The sequence below is a fragment of the Humulus lupulus genome, chromosome 1, assembly GCF_963169125.1.
Source record: "Humulus lupulus chromosome 1, drHumLupu1.1, whole genome shotgun sequence".
Classification (NCBI taxonomy): domain Eukaryota; kingdom Viridiplantae; phylum Streptophyta; class Magnoliopsida; order Rosales; family Cannabaceae; genus Humulus; species Humulus lupulus.
This window is the reverse complement of record NC_084793.1, coordinates 302,268,548-302,290,971: the sequence shown is the minus strand read 5'-3', so window position 1 is coordinate 302,290,971 and position 22,424 is coordinate 302,268,548. Positions and strand designations below refer to the sequence as shown.

The 22,424-nt window shown below is 44.0% G+C and overlaps 1 non-coding gene across 1 annotated transcript; it reads left to right on the top strand.

Annotated features, from left to right (window-relative positions):
* The first annotated feature begins 5,479 nt into the window (after positions 1-5,479).
* LOC133813034 (small nucleolar RNA R71) lies at positions 5,480-5,586 on the top strand. The gene has a single exon (XR_009884082.1). It is a non-coding gene; the product is annotated as a small nucleolar RNA R71 (small nucleolar RNA).
* The last annotated feature ends 16,838 nt before the right edge of the window (positions 5,587-22,424 follow it).

Genomic DNA, 22,424 nt, shown 5'->3' with positions numbered 1-22,424 from the left:
AAGTGGAAAATAGTGTGTTTTGGGGAAGATTTGAGAGGATTTAGGCTGTTGAATGAATGAATGAGAAAATGTAAAAAAAGAAAAAGAAAGGGTTTTAATGGAAGTTTAAGGGTGGTATGGTGGCTATGGGGTTTTGGGACTGAAATGGTTGGAGAATAAGGAGAAAAGAAGAGGGAGGCGAAGTGGAATGGAAATCGGGAAAAAAAAATCTAATTAAAACCCTTAAAATGTGATTCTGGGCCCAATTGGCACCGTGGCGCTGTTGTGTAGAGCTGCGGCTCTAATTCTGAGCTGGCAAATACTGGGTTTAGATTCTTTTAGGGTCGCGATGCTGTACCATAGAGCTACGACTTTAATTCTGATTTTTCTCAGTACTGGCTCTCTGACTTACCTAGGGCTGCGACTCTAATTTCTCCCCAAAATCCTCAATGCCTCTGACTTAGGCAGCGCTGCAGCAATAACTCCTTGAGCTGTGGCTCTAATTCAAATTTTCTGGCTCCTCCCCTTCTAATCACTTTAGAGCTACATCTCTAATTCTTAGAGCTGTAGCTCTAATTAATTTTTTTTTTTATTTTGCTGCTTTTTTTTATGGTTTTCACGGTTCTAATTACATAAAATGTTTACAAAAACTAAACAAAAATAAAATAAAATTGTTCAACTAAAAATAGCATAAAAAAATAAAAATAAAAAATGAAAATATAAAATTGAGATGCCTCTCAAGGGTGCTGTCGTTAACGTCATTTAATCGGACGCTGGATTCCTCATCACAGGAGTTCAAGAGGACGACCGACTTGGCTTGATCATAAGGCCCCCCCAAGTACGGCTTGAGTCTTTGCCTGTTCACTTTAAATGTTCCTTTCTTCTCGCCGCTTACTTCAACTGCTCCATATGGGAATACTTTCACAATTGTATAAGGCCCGAGCCATCGAGACTTCAACTTTCCCGGAAAGAGCTTCAACCTTGTATTAAATAATAACACCTGCTGCCCCAGGTGGAATTATTTTTGTACAAGGTTTTTGTCATGCCATGCTTTAGTTCATTCCTTGTCGATTTTAGCGTTTTCATATGCCTCATTCCGGAACTCCTCTAGCTCATTCAACTGCAACATTCTCTTATCTCCCGCTGCGGTCATGTCCATGTTCAGTTTCTTCATTGCCCAGTAGGCCCGGTGCTCCAGCTCAATTAGTAAGTGACATTACCGAAAACCAATCTATATGGTGACATACCAATGAGAGTTTTGAAAGTTATCCTATACACCCATAATGCATCATCAAGTCTTATGGACTAGTCCTCGAGCTTTGCATCGTTTTTACCAAAATACTCTTCACTTCCCTATTCGAAATTTCTGCTTGGCCATTGCTTTGAGGATGATAAGGCAAAGCAGTTCGATGTCGCACGCCGTATCAAGACAACAATGCATCAAATTGCTTATTGCAGAAATGACTCCCTTCATCACTAACTATAACTCTATGAGTTCCAAACTGAGTAAAAATAAATTTATGAAGAAAAATGATAATCGTTTTACCGTTGTTAGCTGGTGTTGCTGCTGCTTTAACCCACTTTGATACATAATCAACAACAAGAAATATATAAAGATTGTTGTATGATGACGAAAAAGGCCCCATAAAGGCAATTCCCCAAACATTGAATAGTTCCACTTTCAAAATTCCTATCAAAGGCATCTCGTTCCTCCTTAAGATGTTACCGGTTCGTTGGCAACGATCACATGCCTTGACGAAGTTATGAGCATCTTTAAAAAGACTAGGCAAGAAGAATCCTGATTGAAGTACCTTTGCTGCTATTTTATTGCCCCCAAAATGTCCCCCACATTATAGCGTGTGGCAGTGAGACAACATGGAATACATTTCCTCTTTAGGCCCGCAACGACGAATGATTTGATTGGCACAATGCTTGTAGAGGATCGGTTCTTCCCAATAATAGTGTTTTACTTCAGAATAAAACTTTTTGAGCTGCTGTCTAAACATCTCTGAAGGAGCTATGTTAGCTGCCAAGAAGTTCACATAATCAACATACCATGGGACAATAAACTCTCCTCTAATTGCAAATAATTGTTCATCGGGGAAGCTGTCATTTATCTGCACTTCTTTCATACTCGGTGTCTCTGCAACCTCCAACCTCAATAAGTGGTATGCTACCAAGTTCTCTGTTCCTTTCTTATCTCCACATCAAACTCCTACAATAATAGTATCCACCGAATCAATTGAGGCTTGGAATCTTTCTTTGTCATGAGGTACTTTATTGCTGAATGATCATTGTACACTATGACCTTATTTCCAACGAGATAGGGCGACACTTATCAAAGGCAAACACTATTGCAAGCAGTTCCTTTTCTGTGGTGGCATAGTTTAATTGAGTGTCATATAAAATTATGCTTGCATAATAAATAGTACGAAAAACCCTATCAACTCATTGACCCAAGACTACCCCAATTGCATAGTCATTAGCATCACACATCAATTCGAATGGAAGGTCCCATTCTGGTGCAGTAACTATTGGTGCAGAAATTAACTTCTCTTTTAACTTTTGGAAAGCTTTTAAACAATCTCCATTAAAATCAAATTGCACGCCGTTCATTAACAAGGTCGAAAGAGGCTTTGAAATTTTTGAAAAATCCTTGATAAATCTTCTGTAAAATCCAGCATACCCAAGGAAACTTCTTACCCCTTTCACTGACACCGGTGGTGGAAGATTTTCTATTGTTGAGATTTTGGTTCGATCCACCTCAATACAATACCTTTACTAGAAATTATGTGCCCAAGTACTATGCCATCTTTTACCATAAAATGACATTTTCCCCAATTTAACACCATATTTTGTTTTTCACATCGGTTCAATACATTCTCCAAGTTACCCAAACACACATCAAACGAAGAGCCAAAAACTGAAAAATCATCCATGAAAATCTCAATACTCATTTCCACCATATCTGGAAAGATAGCCATCATGCACCGCTGGAATGTTGCTGGTGCATTACATAGTCCGAATGGCATTCTCCTAAAAGCAAAATGTGCCATGGAGACATGTAAATATCATTTTCTCTTGGTCCTCTGGTGCGATGGAAATTTGATGATACCCTGAGTAACCATCTAAGAAGCAATAATACTCATTACCAGCCAACTTATCCAACATCTGATCAACAAAGGGAAGTGGGAAGTGATCTTTTCGTGTCGCCTTATTTAACTTGCGATAGTCAATGCAAATGCGCCATCCGATCACAGTTCGAGTTGGGATTAGCTCATTATTTTCATTCTTTACTACTGTTATTCCACCCTTCTTTGGAACCACTTGCAGTGGACTCACTCAAGTACCATAAAAAATTGGGTAGATCACCCCGACGCCCAACCATTTAAGGATCTACTCAAGTACAACCTCCTTTATAGCTGGATTGAGTCTTCTCTGAGCCTCTATAGATGGCTTGCTATCTTCCTCCAATAAGATTCTATGAATTACTGTTGAAGGACTTATTCCTCTAATATGTGCCAATGTCCATCCAATGGCCAATTTATGAGCCCAAAAAACCCTCAACAATTTCTCCAGTTCAGTTTTTGAGAAGTCAGCTGAAGCAATTACCGGTAAAGTCTCCTTCTCACCCAAGTACGCATAACATAAATGATCTGAAAGAAACTTTAATTCCAATTGCGGTGGATGCTAAATAAATGTTAAAGGTCGTTCGGGTCCCTCCGCCAACTCTTCAAATTTCTTCTTGTATGGGTGGTAAGAGTTAATCCACTTTACATATTCTCTCATCTCGACATCATCATCATCATCTTCCTCACCACTTGTCAACACAGCCTTTAAGGCATCACTACTCACCCTTCTTCCCGAGATTGCTTTATCTATCACATCTACACTGTAGCAATTGTCACTAGCCATCAGATATATCATTGCCTTGAAGACAATGAATACCACCCCGTCCCCCTGAACTCTGAGTTTAAGCTCTCCTTTTTGAACATCAATGAGAGCTTGTCCTATTGCTAGAAAAGGCCGCCCAAGAATAATTGGGACATTTGCATCTTCCTCCATGTCCAACACAATAAAGTCTGCTAGAAAAATGAATTTATTGACCTTCACTAGGACATCTTCAATTATCCCCCTCGGATAGGCCACCGATCGATCCCCCAACTGTAGTGTAACAGTGGTTGGCTTTGCCTCACCCCAACCAAGTCATTTGAATACTGATAGAGGCATGAGATTTATGCTGGCTCCCAAATCACACAGTGCATGTTTACACTCAAAGTTACCAAATGTGCATAGGATTGTGAAACTTCCAGGATCCCTCAACTTTTGTGGAAGCTTTCTTTGCAGAATAGAACTACACTCTTCGGTCAATGCCACAGTTTCGTAATCCTCCATCTTTCTCTTCTTTGATAAGATATCTTTCATAAATTTAACGTAACTAGGCATCTGTTCTAGCGCTTCTGCAAAGGGAATGTTGATATGAAACCTCTTGAATACCTCTAAGAACTTTGCAAACTACTTGTCAAGACGGTTCTTTTGGAGTCTCTATGGATATGGAACCTTAATGTGGTGATCTATAGACACTGGAGGTACCACTTCTTTTGCTGGAAGATTCTCAGTAACCTTCTCTTCGCTTGTCTTCTTGTCCTCAATAGTAGGTGTCTGTTGATCCTGCTTCTGCTCAACTTTTGTCTCCATACTTGGTCCCTCATACATGGTTCCACTCCTCAAGGTAATAGCCTGGCACTGTTCATTAAGATTTCCCTTCAGATTTACTTCAATAGTGCTTTAAAAATTCCCTTGAGCTCGGTTTGCCATTAACGTGGGCCACTGTCCAATTTGAGTTTCCAAGCTCCGAATTGATGACCTCATTTCTGTCATAAATTGAGTTAACACATCAGCCTAACCATCTTGTTTTGCTTGCATTGGTTGCTGTGCGGGTCTTACTAGTTGCTGCTGATAAAACCCAGGAGAAGGTCGTGGATACTGAGGTTGATTCTGTTGAAATTGTTGCTGACTACCCTGACCACTTTTCTAAGAAAAATTTGGGTGATTCCACCACCCAGGATTGTAACTCATGGAATATGGGTTGTTGGAGGGCCGTAGGAAGTTCCATATTGCTTGCACTTGCTCCATAGGAATGTTATTAAAATCCCTCATTGTGCATTGTTCAAATAAATGAGGCCATCCACATAACTCACACATGACTTGCATCTGCATAACTGGAGCTTGAATATTATTCAGCTGTAACTGTTTTGTCAATGTTGCCACTTGAGTTGACAACATCGAGGTGACATCTAATTCATGCACTCTAGTCGCCTTCTTAGTGGTTTCTCTTTCTGATGTCCACTGATAGTTATTCATAGCCATTTCTTCCAACAGATCATAAGCCTCATTAGTGCTCTTACTCATGAACTCTCCTCTAGACGCTGCATCAATGATTGTGTGAGTAGTACCGCACAAACCATTATAAAAAATATGGACTAACATCCATTTTTCAATTCCATGGTGGGGACATTTTTTTAACAACTCCTTAAACCTTTCCCACGCATCATACAATGACTCACCATCTCTTTGGTGAAAATTGTTGATTTCACCTCTATACCTTGCAGATAATGATGGTGGGAAAAATTTGGCCAAAAATTTATGAGTGAGCTCCTCCCATGTTGTGATAGAATTGGCTTCCAAGGAAATAAGCCAACTCTTTGCTTGGTCCCTTAGTGAAAACGAGAACAGTCTCAACCTCACTGCATCATTTGTCACTCAGTTCATTTTAAATGTGGCGCATAGCTCCAAGAAATTTGCCAAATGAAAGTTTGGATCTTCTGTTAGCAATCCCCCAAACTGAACTGATGCTTGTACCATTTGCAGAATGGCGGGTTTGATCTCAAAGTTATTGGCCTCAGCTGCTGGAGGTCTAATACATGATTGTGCCCCTGTGACAGTAGGTAACATGTAATCTCTCAAACTTCTTTGTGTTGGTTGCTGAACTGGTGCCTCTTGTTCCACAACTCCTACAACACCAATATTACCAGCTTGATTATGAGCCATCCTTTCTACCCATTTCTGTTTCCGATTTCTTCTGCAAGTTTTCTCAATTTCAGGATCAACAGGCACCCTTGATTCTGATCCCTGTCGTCGCATAAATTACTTGAACATCTGAAATCACAAATGGCAAAAAACCAAAATTAGAACGGTATAAAAGAATAACAACCAAATTAGAAAATGAACTAATTTCTTGATATTAGTAAAAATAGTCCCCGGCAATGGCACCAAAAAATTGTTACGAATTGTATACACGCAAGTATATGCGTTCGTTTAACAAGTAATATAATGTAAGAAAGATCGTTCCCACGAGGACTGTATATTAAGTACCAAGACTTAACTCCTATTTCCATTTGGCTAAATATAATTGAGTCACAAGAATGAACTAAAAATATGAAACAAAAACCTGAAATTAACTTCAAGAACTGAAAATAAACAACGTTAAGAAAATTCAATGGATTAAGAACTAGGGCAATCAATTTCATCAACCATCCCCTTTAATTCTCATTAACACAAATCTTATGATTCAATTTTCTCTTGTGATAGCAGGTCAACAATACTAACTTATATTCATACTAGGATATATAAGTCTCAATCCTATGGAAATTTTCTACATCTATGTGATAAATAAACATAAGATATGCATTAAGATTAACAACCCTAAAACTACATAAACAACACAGGTACTATCGTCCTAATATGAAATGTTAATTCAATTACAGCATATTCAATTCTCACTTCTTAGATTTCGAATCAAAATCATATATTTCATGTCAATGGTGATCAATCATTCACAAGCATTAGATTCAAATTGAATAAATCACAAGATAAAATTGAAATTGTACGCCCTGATTTTCCCACAGGCTGATTAGCGAGCTGAGATACGGCCTAATCATGACTACCACGTGGACATCCCCAAGACCGGAGCTGCCATCGTAAGGTCCTACCTCCTTAGCTCGAGGTAACCTAAGGGTTCGCCAAGATTGCTTAAGGACTGAGTCTGGACTCTGAAGGCCGCAGGTCGAGGGAAGTATCCAGCTCGTGGTGCGAGCTGGAGTTGGAGGCTGTGACCTTTTATAAAGTCAATCACGCAAGATAAACGTGCATATATCAGACATCACATGTCTGATATACCCCTGACTTCTCAGACACGCAGTAGGAACGTGCGTATTCAGACACCCACGATTGGGTTGGGCCGTGAGGCCCATTATCCCCTTACCTATTGATTTGATCACACTAATGTGTCAGGTTTAGGAATTAATCATGAACGTCACAGAGTTGACATGATAGGTAAGAAGGTCACAGGATGACCTTCTTACCAACTCCCAGGTGCCTTCTCCTATAAATATAGAGACCTTGGGAGTTAATAGGGGTTGGATGATATATTGTAAGAAATACCCTGTAATCAAATACCCAGAATATAGCAATAACACTGACTAGTGGAGTAGAATGATTTTAACCTTTGAACCACTTAAAAAACGTATTTTGAGTCACCATTTCATTTCTTAGATCATTTATCTATTTCGGTTCAACCTAAGCACTAATCCCTTTCTCTTCTTTTCTTAATTACCTGTTGGCGAAGAACCGCGTCAACAGTTTTGTGCTTTCATTGAGAGCAAGTTCGATTGGTGCTGTCGCAATCCAACTATGGTGACTACCCGATCCAGACACGGTAACGAGACGGAACAACATGATGGGCAGGAGGCTCATCATACTGCCATCCCTGGTGAACAAATTCCTGAAGTCCAACAGCGGCCCGGCAAGCAGCCGGCGGGCCAAGACGACACTGGAAGTTCGGCGCCCCAGCCACCTAATCTAAACCCATGCTATTACACTGCAGTGGAAATGGAGAATGCTCAGCTGAGGAGCCAGCTAGCAATAGCTAACCAGCAGATCAAGGATGTGCTGCCCCGACTACCCCCTGTCACAACCGATGCTAACGTCGGAGAGAGGCAAGGCGAGGCTCCTAAGTCTCGCCGGGGTAATCGGTCCAGGCATAGCCACTCGGATAGACTTCTGACAGCTAACTCCACTCCCTCGTCGCATTGTCGAGAGGCAACCTTCGAAGGAATGCCTAGAGCCGAACAACAGCAGTACAACCGTTCGGTCAGAACATTGACTCCTAGCTCCCAAACAGCCTCGAGCGCGCCCAGGAGAGCTCGGGGAAATTCCAGAATGAGGTCCGGGGAGGGCTCGCAGCGTCAGCCTGTCCCCAATAGGCGTCCTGCGCCTCGTCCAGATCTCCAGGCGCGGGACCCGGAGGTTGGCAGGGCCGAAAGGCCCCCATCTAATTTGATCTGTCTTGACGGAACTAGGATTGCCTCTCCGGTCAGGCATCCTCCGTCTCCAATCAGATATCCATATCCTCCTCAGCTCGTCCGAGATATTCCACCCTATGGAAGTAGCAGGAGGAACCCGCCATCAGCCGGACCTCCCCGACATAGCAGGGCGCCGAAGGAAAGCCCAGATCCTCACCACCAAAGGCGGACTCCAAGTCTCTCTAACAGGAGCTACTGGACCGGCAGTCGCCGGAGTGACCTTTCTGGCGGAGATCTGCGTCAGCGTTTGAGCTCGGCACAAAGCCCTCGAGACACCCAAGGGGGCGACCTGCGAGATCGCCTTAACTCTCATAGAGGGGAGCCAGCAGGAGGTGACAGCCATGCTCGCTCAGGGGGGGCCCTGTCCGAAGTACATAACGGCGGGAATGCCCCAAATAACCTATCTCAAGATAGGAGGAGCAATAGCCCACCTAATATGTACAATGGATCCGGAGCTGTTGAACAGCCCCGGAATAACCAAGGACATCATGACCAAACCATCGAGCGCTTGGCCCAGATGGAGGAGCTGATGAGGAAGCTCCTGTCAGAGAAAGAAAAAGATGAATATGATTCAGGGGACGAGAAGGAGCTCTTCGCCCCCAGCATAGCAGCAACGGCTTACCCACCTGGTTTTCGTATGCCGCACCTGTCTAAGTTCAATGGGGACGGAGATCCGTCGGATCATCTGGGGATGTTCAACACCCTGATGATGGCCCACAACATTGACCCCGAGCTGAGGTGTTTAATCTTTCCTTCCACACTGACTGGACCAGCCAGGCAGTGGTTCAAGCAAGGCAAAAGACAGTCAATCAACTCCTGGAAAACTTTCTCGGCTGATTTCAAAAGGGCATTCCGAGCCTCCCAAGCTTCCCGCGTCTAGGCCGACTCTCTGGCTAACGTGAGGCAGCCGCCTGGCGAAACTCTAAAGGCCTACCTGAGCAGATTTGCGAACGTCGCTGCTCGGGCCAGAGACGCGGATGATAGCTCCAATCTCATGTCCATGAGAACTGGAATCCTCGTCGGAGGGGAACTCTGGAAAGATATACAAAAGAAAGGGAGTCAGCTCGGTTAACGAATTCCTCAACAGGGCCCAGGAATGGATCAACTTGGAGGAAGCCGAAGCCTCAGCTGCAGGAACCAGCCAGGTCCCTGATTAGCCCGCTGGAGTAGGGACGGAGGTCGTGGCAGCGACCCAAAACGTCACACAAAACAACCAGCTCGGTGGAGGCAAAAGAAAGGGGAATGGCGAAAACAACCAGCACGACCCAAAGAAGAATAAGTCCGTAGACAAGTTCAAGCCCGTCTACGCGACTTATACAGAGCTCACCCAGTATAGGGAGAATATCTTCCTAGCTAACTCTACTCGCCTCCCCTGGAAGAGGCCGGAGCCGTTGAAGCACCAAAAGGGGAAGAGAGACACCTCCAAGTTTTGCCGTTTTCACAACGATGTTGGCCACAATACTGATGATTGTAGGCATCTGAAAGATGAGATCGAGACTCTCATCCGAGCCGGCCCCTTGTCCCAGTACGCGCGGAACAGGGTTCCAGCAAGTTGACCTGCTCCGGAAGTCCCGGACAGTCATCCCGGGTCTCGGATAGATCAGGACGTCCCTCATTCCGTGATAGGAGGGGAGATATCCACCATCTCTGGAGGTCCGCATATGGCTGGCACGAGCAGGGGTGCCCAGAAGAGGTACGTGAACGAGCTTAAGGCGTACAATGGAGTAGAGTTCGTCCCGGAGCAGCGCCTGCGAAAGCAGCAACGATTGGAGAAGCAACCGATCATTTTCACAGAAGAAGATGCGAGCCATGTCCAGTTCCCGCACAATGACCCTCTGGTCGTAGCGGTTCAGATCTCTAATCGGAGGGTTAGAAGGGTGCTGATCGACAATGGGAGTTCGGTGAACCTCCTATTCCGGTCCACATTAGAGAAGATGGGTTTGACTGTCACCGAGCTGAAGGCGACCTCCATGATGCTATATGGTTTTTCGGGAGAAGGATCAGCGGCTATAGGGACTATCGAGCTGGTGATCACCCTGGGGGAAGGACCTCGGACAGTCTCCAAACTCCTCGAGTTCGTGGTCATCGATTGCTCCGCTGCGTACAACGCAATTTTGGGACGGCCTACGCTCATAGCCTTTGAGGCTGTCACTTCCATTCGCCACCTCGCGATGAAGTTTCCTACCACAACGGGAATATGCACTGTCTGTGGTGATCAGCTCGCTGCCAAGGAATGCTACAACATTTCCATGAAGGGAAAATCGAAACCCGGGCAGCTGGCAATGGCCATCTAAAATGGTGAAGAGGAATCTCGGGACCCCTTGTCTGGTCCTGAGATTGAAAAACCTCAAAGCGCCGAAGGGGAAAATATCGTCTTAAGTGAGGATATTGACCCCCGAATAGGCGAGGACAGATCCGAGCTCCAACCTATTGAGGAGCTCGAGGAGGTAAACATTGATCCGCAGAACCCATCACGGATGGTCAAGCTCGGAAAAAACCTCTGCAGCAAGAGGAGGGTGGAGATGATCAGATTTCTGTGGGGTAACCTGGATGTGTTTGCGTGGTCACACGAGGACATGGTGGGAATCAGCCCGAGTGTCATCATGCACACACTTCATCTGGATAAAAGCGTTCCTGCAAAGTCCCAGAAGCAGAGACGCCTAGGAACAACCCGGGCTGAAGCCTTAGAGGAAGAAGTAGCCCGGCTCAAAAAATGCGGCTTTATCCGTGAAGTAAAGTTTTCGATTTGGGTCGCCAACCCCGTGCTGGTCCCGAAGCCCAACGGGAAATGGCAGACCTGCATCGACTTCTCTGACCTGAATAAAGCCTGCCCCAAGGATTGTTTTCCATTGCCAAGGATTGACCAGTTGGTGGATGCCACGGTGGGGCACGAGCTCATGTCCTTTATGGACACGTACTCAGGCTACAATCAGATCGCCATGAATCCGGCGGACCAGGAGCACACCAGTTTCATGACCCCGACTAACGTTTATTGTTACAAGGACATGCCCTTCGGGCTGAAGAACGTCGGAGCTACGTATCAAAGGTTAGTGAATAGAATGTTCGTAGACCAAATCGGAAAAAACATGGAAGTGTACGTTGACGACATGCTAATCAAGTCAAAGACTGCCGATAACCATGTTTCTGACCTGGAGGAATGCTTCAAGATACTACGGGAGTATGGCATGAGGCTAAATCCGCAGAAGTGCACTTTTGGAGTCGCATCGGGAAAATTCCTGGGTTTCATCGTCAATACCCGAGGAATCGAGGCGAACCCCGACAAGATCAGATCGTTGCTCGAGCTTCCCTCACCCAGGTCGCGCAAAGATGTCCAAGGCCTGACAGGAAGAGTGGCGGCCCTCAATCGGTTTATTTCCAAGTCCATCGACAAATGTTTGCCATTCTACAACCTGCTCCAAGGAAATAAGAAGTTCGAGTGGACAGAAGAGTGAGAAAGCGCTTTCCTCGACCTGAAGGCACATCTGGTCGAGCCACCCGTACTATCCAAACCAAAAGCAGGAGAGCCTCTTTTTCTCTACCTGGCTGTCACGGAGGATGCAGCCAGTGCCGTATTGGTCCGAGAAGAAGACCGGATTCAGAGGCCAATCTACTACATCAGCAAGAGACTTCTCGGAGCTGAATCCCGATACCCATTGATGGAGAAATTGGCGTTCTGCCCTGTCACGGCCTCGCGAAAGCTCAGGCCGTACTTCCAATCCCACTCAATACACGTCATGACCGATCAGCCTTTAAGGCAGGTTTTGCAAAAACCTGAAGCATCGGGACGCTTGTTAAAGTGGGCAATAGAGCTCAGCCAGTTTGAGATTCTGTACACTCCGTGAACTGCTATAAAGAGTCAGGCCCTGGCTGATTTTTTAGCCTAGTGCACAGGATTCCAGGAGGATCCTGCAGAAGACTCACCCCAGGTCACCTCGGCCCAGGCATCGTGGAGGATATTCGTGGATGGTTCATCCAACGAGAACGGCTCCGAGGCTGGAATCATTTTGATATCCCCTGAAGGACATAGATTCCACTCGGCGTTGAGGTTCGGATTCAAGGCCTCCAACAACGAGGCCGAATACGAAGCTTTGCTGGCCGGGCTAAGGATAGCCCAGGAGCTGAAGGCGAGCTCCGTCCAGTGCTTCAGTGACTCCCAGCTCGTGCTAAACCAGGTTCTGGGTGAATATCAAGCACGGGGACCCAAGATGGCTGCCTACCTAGCAAAGGTAAAAGTTGAGCTGGCCGCATTCGGGCGAGGCTCGATCGAGCAGATACCTCGGGAACAGAACGCTAACGCAGATGCTCTTGCCAAGCTCGCTACCTCCGGGGAGACGGAGACCTTGGGGTTAGTGCCAATAGAATTCTTGGAGAAACCAAGTATAGAAGAAGTTAGGATGAAGGTCGAGATGATCGACGTCAGGCCGACCTGGATGACCCCCATCCTTGAGTATCTCGTCGGGGGAAAGCTACCTGAAGGGTGTAATGATGCGCAGCGAGTTCTGTATCAAGCTCCCAGGTATACTATAGTAGATGGGGTGTTATACCGACGTGGGCACTCCTTACCTCTCCTACGATGTGTTCTTCCAGGCGAAGCACAGGCCATCCTGCAGAAGGTGCATGAGGGTTTTTGCGGAGATCACACTGGGGGGCAAAGCTTGGCCTTAAAGGTCTTGAGGCAAGGTTATTACTGGCCAACTCTGTCCAAAGACTCGATCTCATACGTGAAAAAGTGTGATAAGTGCCAGCGATTCGCCACAGTTGCCTGAGCTCCCCCAGTCGAGCTGAAGATGATCTCTTCCCCATGGCCGTTTGCAGTTTGGGGGATCGACTTGGTTGGCGTCCTCCCTGCTGGAAAAGGCGGGGTCCGTTACGCCATGGTGGCCATCGACTACTTTACGAAGTGGGCTGAGGCAGAACCTTTGGCAACGATAACTTCCAAAAAAGTCCTTGACTTCGTGGTTAAGAACATTATCTGCCGATTCGGGCTGCCCAAGAAGATTGTTTCTGACAATGGGACTCATTTCGACAGTGACCTGTTCACCGAGTTTTGTGAGAGGTACGGAATTGTGAAAAGTTTCTCCTCCGTGGCCTATCCTCAGGCGAATGGCCAGGTCGAGGCTGTCAACAAGACGTTAAAGGCGAGCCTCAAGAAGAGACTAGATGAAGCGAAGGGGGTCTGGCCAGAACAGCTCCCCCAGGTTCTCTGGGCATACCGGACCTCGCATCGGACTCCTACGGGTCATACTCCTTTTTGCTTGACCTTTGGGAGTGAGGCAGTCCTCCCCGTGGAAATTAAGGTGGTTTCGCATAGGGTCCAGTTATACGACCAGGATCGCAACCACGAGCTTCTTCGCACTTCCTTAGACTTGATTGATGAAAGACGAGAAGATTCACAACTCCAGCTCGCCCATTATCAGCAGAAGATCACTCGCTATTTCAACTCAAAAGTCAAAAATCGCGTCTTTAACGTTGGCGACCTGGTCCTCAAGAGAGTTTTCTTGGCCAGTAAAGATCCCAAAGATGGAGTCTTGGGACCGAACTGGGAAGGACCATATCAAGTCATCGAGGTCATTAAGGAGGGAACTTATAAGTTAACTCGTCTTGATGGAGGGGCAGTCCCAAGAACTTGGAATGCCATCCATTTGAAGAGATATTATCAATGATTCACTTGTAAGGCCTGAAAGGCCATTTTTTATGTATTAAGCAATGAGAATTAACTTTTTGTCTATGTTTGTACATGTTTTCAAGTGTAATCTAAAGTAACCACAAAAGACCCTTTCCCAGTTACTTGGGGGGCATATGGTACTTGGATATAACCAAGTCGCCTTAATGACTTAGAAGTTGATTCATATCGATTGATCGTTGTTTTTCTTAGAAAACGAGAGATATTGATAAGGATTAACGCGAACTAAGTCCTATCCTGGATTTAACCAGGTCGCCTCATAAAACTTAGAAGTTGATTTAAATCTATTGATCGTTGTTCTTCCTAAAGAGCACGAGATATTGATAAGGATTAACGCGAACTAAGTCCTCTCCTGGATTTAACCAGGTCGCCTCATAAAACTTAGAAGTTGATTTAAATCTATTGATCGTTGTTCTTCCTAAAGAGCACGAGATATTGATAAAAATTAACACGAACTAAGTTTTCAAATTAAGTTCCTGGATACAACCAGGTCATAAAACTTAGAAGTTGATTTAAATCTATTGATCGTTGTTCTTCCTAAAGAGCACGAGATATTGATAAAAATTAACACAAACTAAGTTTTCAAATTAAGCTCCTGGATACAACCAGGTCATAAAACTTAGAAGTTGATTTAAATCTATTGATCGTTGTTCTTCCTAAAGAGCACGAGATATTGATAAAAGTTAACGTGAACTAAGTTTATGAAAAAATTGTAACCAAAATGCGTAGAGGCAAAAGGGAGTTAATCAATTCAAAGGTAAAAATTAATTGTCTCGAGGTGGGAATACCTCATGCAAAAGTTACAACAAAAAAAAAAAAGAAAGAGTGGGGGCAGAATGGAAAGGCCCTAGGTTCCACCAGTTGGCCCCTTGGAGGTCACCGTCTCGCCCTAGTCAGCCGCGCCGGAGACTTCCCCGGCCTCGGAAGGTGCTTCTTTCTCGAGGCGAGCTTTGAACTTCTCCAGCAAGGGCTCCCAGACGTCCGCTGCCAAGAAGGAGAAGTCGGCGTCCTGATTATAGGCCCAGCAATGGTAGAACACGTCCTCCATGGCGGTGCCTGAAGTTGCCTGCTCGGCCTCCAGGGCGGCCTTGGCCTCGGCCTTCGTAGTGTCTAGGTCGGTCCGCGAGGCGGCGAGGGCGGCTTTGGTGGTCTCGAGCTCTTGCAGCTTGGGACAGGCCTCTTTCAGCTCGGCCTGCGCGGCCGCCAGGGCGTCCTTAGCCGCCTGCAAGGAGGTCTGGTGGTTGGCCACCACCGCATGGTGCTCGCTCCTTATCTCCTCGAGCTGGGCCTTGGTCCTGGCTATGCTCCGATGAAAGGCAACGACGCTCTGCGAAAATGGAGAGGCACATGCCTTAGAAAAAAAAACAGGGCAAGGCATGATAATCAAAAACCATAAAATGGTGGGTTCAGCTTACCGTCATGCCCAATGAAGACTCTAGCATGCCCACCAGGCTCCTGGTTTCGATGGCCCTGAGCTCCTTCTCGTTGAACTTGTAGATGTGGTTGACGGCGTAGTTCGCCGATTCATACACCGTCCTCCGGAAGGCCTCGGGAATCTTCTCCAGGTCCTGGGGGTTAACCGGGATGCGCACCTCGGAGGTTCAAACTACCGAAGTCCCGGGCTCCGCCCCTGTGTCCCGGACGAGGGCCGGAGCTCGCGGAAGGGGTGGGGCCATGTTGCTCCCCCCAGCAGCAGGAGGATCAGTTCCCACGACCTGAGCGGCGGGGGGCTGCTCTTTCTCCTTTGCAGGAGACTTGGTCGGGGTCCCGGCGATTTTCTTAAAGGTCTGGGGCTTCTTCATTTTGGGCCCAGAGGCCCCCGCTGAGGGATTCCCCCCGGCGAACGCAGCTCGAAGACTCCCTCCGGGCTGAGACATCTCTTCTGTCAAAACAAAGATATGGTTAGTACACAAGTTAACAGCCATTCAAAAACAACAACAAAGGGGGAAAAAGAAGAAATTCAAGTATATATATATATTCTAAAAGGGATCCTACCCCCCGAGCTAGAAGAAGAACCTATGGTTACGACCATCGGTCCCGGAGCTCCTGCGGGAGAATCTAAGTCGATTATTTCCCGAGCTGGCGTAAGTTCTGGATCCGACTCTAGTTCCGGACTAGATTCTTCTACATATTGCCTAAGTCCTGGAGCTACGGCACCCCTTCGAAGTGATGGCCATGACCAAAGATTGGTCCCATACTCCTCAAATAGGATCGACCTAAAGGCTAGGGTGTTATCTACGACTACGGTACCCCTAGGTCGGCTATCTTGGTAATCCAGCACGAGCTGGTCGACACAGTGAAGTAGGGTTGTATCCAGGTCCGGATCATTTCGGTGACGTTGGACGAGCTGTTTGGGATTGAGCCTAGCTAGCCGGGGGTCGGCAATGGCCCTATCTAAATTCCTAAACATGTAAGGGTTACCTTGGCCAGAAGGACTCGCGGCTGCTCCGGACCGGATCCTATCCTCGTCCGTTCTCTGGGCGACCTCCAGCGCCCGCTTCCTGTTCCTCACAAGGGGAACCTTGTCCTCCTCGTCCTCCTCATCTTCGTCCCCCGCGACCTCCTCCACGATGGTAGGTCTGGTATGGCGAGCTGGGGGAAGCGCCCGGAGCCTCCTTAGGTTCAGAGTCTGATTTGGGAAGATCAGCTTATAGGCCACCATCGTCTCGTCTGTCACAAGCACACGGTAATCCTTTTCACTGGGGGGCAAGCCCGCCAGTGTCTCGTACTGGGCCCCGAGGGTCACAGATTTCTCTGTCCTCGCGAAGATAGCTGCAGGATTAATCTAAGTCAGAAAGGGATACAGGAGGAGCTAAACGATACTTAACTTACGAGCTAAGGTTGAAAAGCACTTATGAGGACGATTGAAGTAGTGGAGCTCGCAGTTTCGGAACCCCGTCGACATAAAGAATTGTTCTTTGAAGTCATTGGGGTGGCTGGGCAGCTCGATGACCGCAGCCGTGTTGGGGAACCGGGTTAAGTAATAAAACCTGTCGCCTCGCCCCCGCTGCTCCGGGCTGGCCTTGAGGCAGAAAAAGTACAAAATATCTGCAGGAGTGGGGACCTCCCACTCCTGTTTCAAGAATAAATATCTTAACCCCTCCAACAGCCGATAAGAGTTGGGGGGGGAGCTGGAATGGGGCCAACTTCACGTAATTGAGAAAGTTAGCGAAATACTGATCCAACGGGAGGAAGGCCACCGCCTTAAAATGCTCGTCGCTCCAGACCGAGAATGCCTCGTCAAGCGGCGCGCAGCTCCGCTCGCCCTCTGCGGGAGGTCGGGCAATCACGGATGCTCTCCCCAGCCCGATGTTGTGGGAGAGGAATATTTTGTTGACCTTCGCCTAGTCGGTAATCTTTGAGACGATCCTCTCCGCCTCAAAGAACGCGTCAGGGGCCACCTCGAGCTCCTGTTCCACTGCTGGCCCGAAGTTGTGGATCGGGGATTCAGCCATCACCTCCTTTCCTTTGTCCTGACGGGAGGACGAGCTGCCTACAGGCTTCTTGGGAGCATTCTTCTTGGGTCCCATATGGTTGCCTAGCGAACAAAAAGAAGAAATTTTAGAAAAAGGCGACCTAAGGTGGAAGAGAATCTGAGTGTGTTTCTTTGACACGAGCTGAGGTAAGCCCAACTCGTGGAGAGTGAGACCACGCGGTTCTAAGAACACGTGCCTGTGCTCCCAACAAATCCCCAATTACTCGGAATTCGTGTGTCAGGAGGGTCAGGTTAGAATTTTGCCTTGGATGGAAAGTTCCAATAGGCAAGAAAGGCAAAACCGCCTATGAAGCGTGTCCCCTACGCTACCCGGTTTTGCACCCAAAATACTGGATATTTTGAACTAATATCCCAAAAATCCTACCCATAAATTTTCCCCAGAAAATGCATCCTGTAAACCATGCTCCTAAACGGTTTTCTACTGCAAAGATACCCTAACCTAAAAGGCTTTCACCCTTCATTCCCACAAAACCCAGCAAACCCTTGCATGTGGCTACAGTAAATATTTACCTAAGCTATAGTAAAAAATAATTTCGAAACATGCACAGTCAGGAGACTTACAGAGTGTTTGGCTGGGAAGTGGATGAGGATATCGCCTGGGTTGGGGCTTCGTCGGAGCAGTTGGTTCCAAGGCTTCGAAGGAGTCTTTGCACCTGAACTTCTTGAACGTTAGGAATGGCGGTCGGGAAGAAGAGGGTTTTTTCTCTTGAAGATGAAGAGAGAAAAAGAGGAAAATTTCTGAAAAATTTCAAATGAACTAGTGGCCCATGCGTAAGGTGGCCACCCCTTTTTATATGCGTGAAGGGTCACGTGGAGAGGGCCGTTGGATTGCCCTGATGTGGGATCCAAGGCCCTCCACTCGAAAGATGAAATGACGGCTGGGCATAGGCTAGGCCATTAAATGCGGTTCTCGGAAGACGTACCGTCACCAACCACGATGTTCCACATATTCGGCGCCTGCGTAGAATGTGGAATATGAAGAGTTCATGGGGAAGCCTAAAAGCCCCTACTGTGGCCCTACACAACGTCGTGCACCACGAGCAGAGGCTTGGGGGGCAGATGTACGCCCTGATTTTCCCACGGGCTGATTAGCGAGCTGAGATACGGCCTAATCATGACTACCACGTGGACATCCCCAAGACTGGAGCTGCCATCGTAAGGTCCTACCTCCTTAGCTCGAGGTAACCTAAGGGTTCGCCAAGATTGCTTAAGGACTGAGTCTGGACTCTGAAGGCCGCAGGTCGAGGGAAGCATCCAGCTCGTGGTGCGAGCTGGAGTTGGCGGCTGTGACCTTTTATAAAGTCAATCACGCAAGATAAACGTGCATATATCAGACATCACATGTCTGATATACCCCTGACTTCTCGGACACGCAGCAGGAACGTGCGTATTCAGACACCCACGATTGGGTTGGGCCGTGCGGCCCATTATCCCCTTACCTATTGATTTGACCACACTAATGTGTCAGGTTTAGGAATTAATCATGAACATCACAGAGTTGACATGATAGGTAAGAAGGTCATGGGATGACCTTCTTACCAACTCCCAGGTGCCTTCTCCTATAAATATGAAGACCTTGGGAGTTAATAGAGGTTGGATGATATATTGTAAGAAATACCCTGTAATCAAATACCCAGAATATAGCAATAACACTTACTAGTGGAGTAGAAGGATTTTAACCTTTAAACCACTTAAAAAACGTATTTTGAGTCACCATTTCATTTCTAAGATCATTTATCTATTTCAGTTCAATTTAAGCACTAATCCCTTTCTCTTCTTTTCTTAATTACCTGTTGGCGAAGAACCGTGTCAACAGAAATCATAAAACTTGCATTAATTTAAATAAAGGTTTAGGAGAATCCATTAACACCCTAGAAAAAAGAGTTTAGTTCATAACGAAATTCATAATAATCATAGAAGAATTAAAAGGCATCCATAATACAGAAATTAAAAGTAGAAAAGAAGAAAAACTATGATGAGTTCGATTCCACTTGCAATCCTCCACAATGTGCCTCTATTCGTCTCCTAGGGTTAATTCTCCCTTAAAATGTCATTAAGAAAGCTCCTATAGTCCCTAATTAATTATGTGCGCACGGACTGGCGCTGCGGCTCTAGTGTGTAGAGCCGCAACTTTAATGTGCTTCGCGTTCCAAATTTTGTCTCTGGAGTATGTAGCGCTACAACTCTGTCTGGTAGAGTCGCAACTCTAATTCTGGCTGACTTTTGTTTTCTTTTTTGTAACTCTTAGGGATGCGGCTCTACACCATAGAGCTATGGCTCTAATTCCAACTTTTCACCAAATCATCAATTTGACCTCCAGTTTCGCCCAGTTTCCATTCCTTATCCCGTTTAACATCGTGTCTTCAAGAATTAAGCGCTTTTCCTCAAATTTCAAGCTATTTCCTTAATAACCGCACTTAATCCTGAAAACACAATAAAAACCCGCATAATATCGTACAAAACCAAATAAAAGACTAAAATTGCATCTTAAAACACGCCATAAAAACATACCAAAACTAATCCTAACAATAACTTCATACAATTTCAATCATCCATTAACAATCATAACTAGACTAGGTGAGATTACCGTTTTACCCATTCAATTATATCATTATACTTAAGTACCATTAATTTACTAGTGAATAGTTAATTTATAACCTTAATTATAAATTTAAGTTCAAAATTAACATTTAAGGGGACCATAATTCAATCTTTAGTGAAGAAGGCATGAATTTCATATTTGTATATCATGTCCCTAACCATTAACATCAATGAATCTCCAAAACAAAGATCATTAGTTTGATCATTCTAACACAAGTGAATCAAAACACCTAGTTGACATAAACATGAGAGAACTTAAGAATTTAGATCGATCAGTAGTTGATATGTTTATATAACTCTTTATGATAAACGATATTTAATAAAAAGATAATTACATTGAGACTAGTCCTATGTAATCTTATTATATCAAACACATTCACTAAAAAATTTAACTACATCCGTGATTCGTGTCTAGATCATATATATTTATAATACTAGTGTACTATACTAGCAGTAATTAATTAAAGATCTTACTAAATTCACTTTAATTTACCGCATACTATTTTAGTACATTATCTATAATCTGAATTCCCTTGTACCGATACAAAATTATAGCCACTTTAAAGAATTAAAGATTTTATGATATTTATATAATGTTATTCAAATAATAACATAAAATATTCCATATATAGAAAAATTATCATTATTTTATTTATTTTATAACATATTTTCCAAACAATAATCCTAACAAATATTGCTCAATATCTCAAAGGAAATTCTCCAATTCCTTGGAATTTCGATGACCATGGAAGACATTTGGTTCCGCACTTTCATATTAGAGAAACTCGCAGCACCAGCCAACCTATGGAGGTTAGTCACTTCTCTTTTTACAAGAGCCTCATTTGCATGAGATTAGTCTCTCCTTTATCAAGCTTGACAAGGACAAGAAATCTTTCGTCAAATGGCTACACTTCTCGAACATCTCCTTCTCCAACTCGGCTACCACCGAACCAATCATACCGATGTTCTTAGTCATATCCTTTTGCAAGTCGATCACCCCAATCAATACCAATGATAGTAATTTGTTCCATATGTTCTTCACTAACAACATTCTCGTCTCGTGGGACACCAATAGAAACTTTTGGACGTTTCTTTGAGATATATTTTTGTTTTAAAATGGTTTATCGTCTTTATTTATGGGACAATTTTGTTATGTATGTTGCATTATTTTATTTGATTAAAGAATTTAGTCATAAAAAAAATATATTAAAATGATAAAAAAAAGTTTGGGAAGTTATGTGGTGGTAGGGTAGTCCTTTTGACCCTAACAGTATGACACACTCCCTATATAGACACGCACTCCCTATATAGACACGTGGAGGTATTTTCACTATAATTTTTTCTTTTGGCGGTGCTCTTTATAGTTATAGCCAACTTCCTGCAAATTTTAAAGAAATTTCGAATAATTCAGCATGTCGAAAATAGAGTTGAAACAATTTATTGTATGTATATACATTTTTTTTCTTTTTGTATATGTATAAAATTAATTGTTCGAATTTTATTTTCTACCCTCTAAATTATTGAGAATTTTTCTAAAACTTGTATAACTACAATAACACAAAAAAAAAAAAAAAAAACTAGAGTCCGAGATTGCCGTTTTTGGGATTCCTATTAGTCCCTTTTAATCTTCATAGCACTCCTAATGGAGGAGGTAAAATGTCTAATTCTTTATAATATAGAGAAAAAATTGTTAAATAATTTTCTAATGGGTGATGTCAAGTTATATTTTTTTACCTAAATGAATAGTATTTCTCTATATATAGTGAAATACTATTCATCAAACTATAAATATTTTATTATTTTTTTATAAGCTTTTGTATATATATGAGTGTGATACTATTATATTTAATTATTTTATTTCTTAAAATGAATAAAATATTTTTTAAAAATATAATATTTAAATGATATAGAGAAAAAATAGAGAATATGATGTATGGTATAACGTAAAAGTTTGAAGTAAATCATAAAAAAAATATGTTTTGGTGTTGTATTTTCTAACACACTTTCTCTATAATATTTAGCTAAAATTCACAAAAATATCTTTCATCATCAGTTCTTTTATACATATATTTATAATTAATTTATATTTATATTTATATAATATTTTAATATTATTATTTTTTATAATTTATTATATATATTTATTATTTTTTAATTATTATTTTTATTTTAATTAATAAAATATGTTTAAAAATATAATATTTAAATGATGTAGAGAAATAAATTGTGAAATTGAAAAATGTTATAATGTAAAATTTGTTAAAATAGAAAAATGTGTCTGTAACAATGGACGGTTGTGATT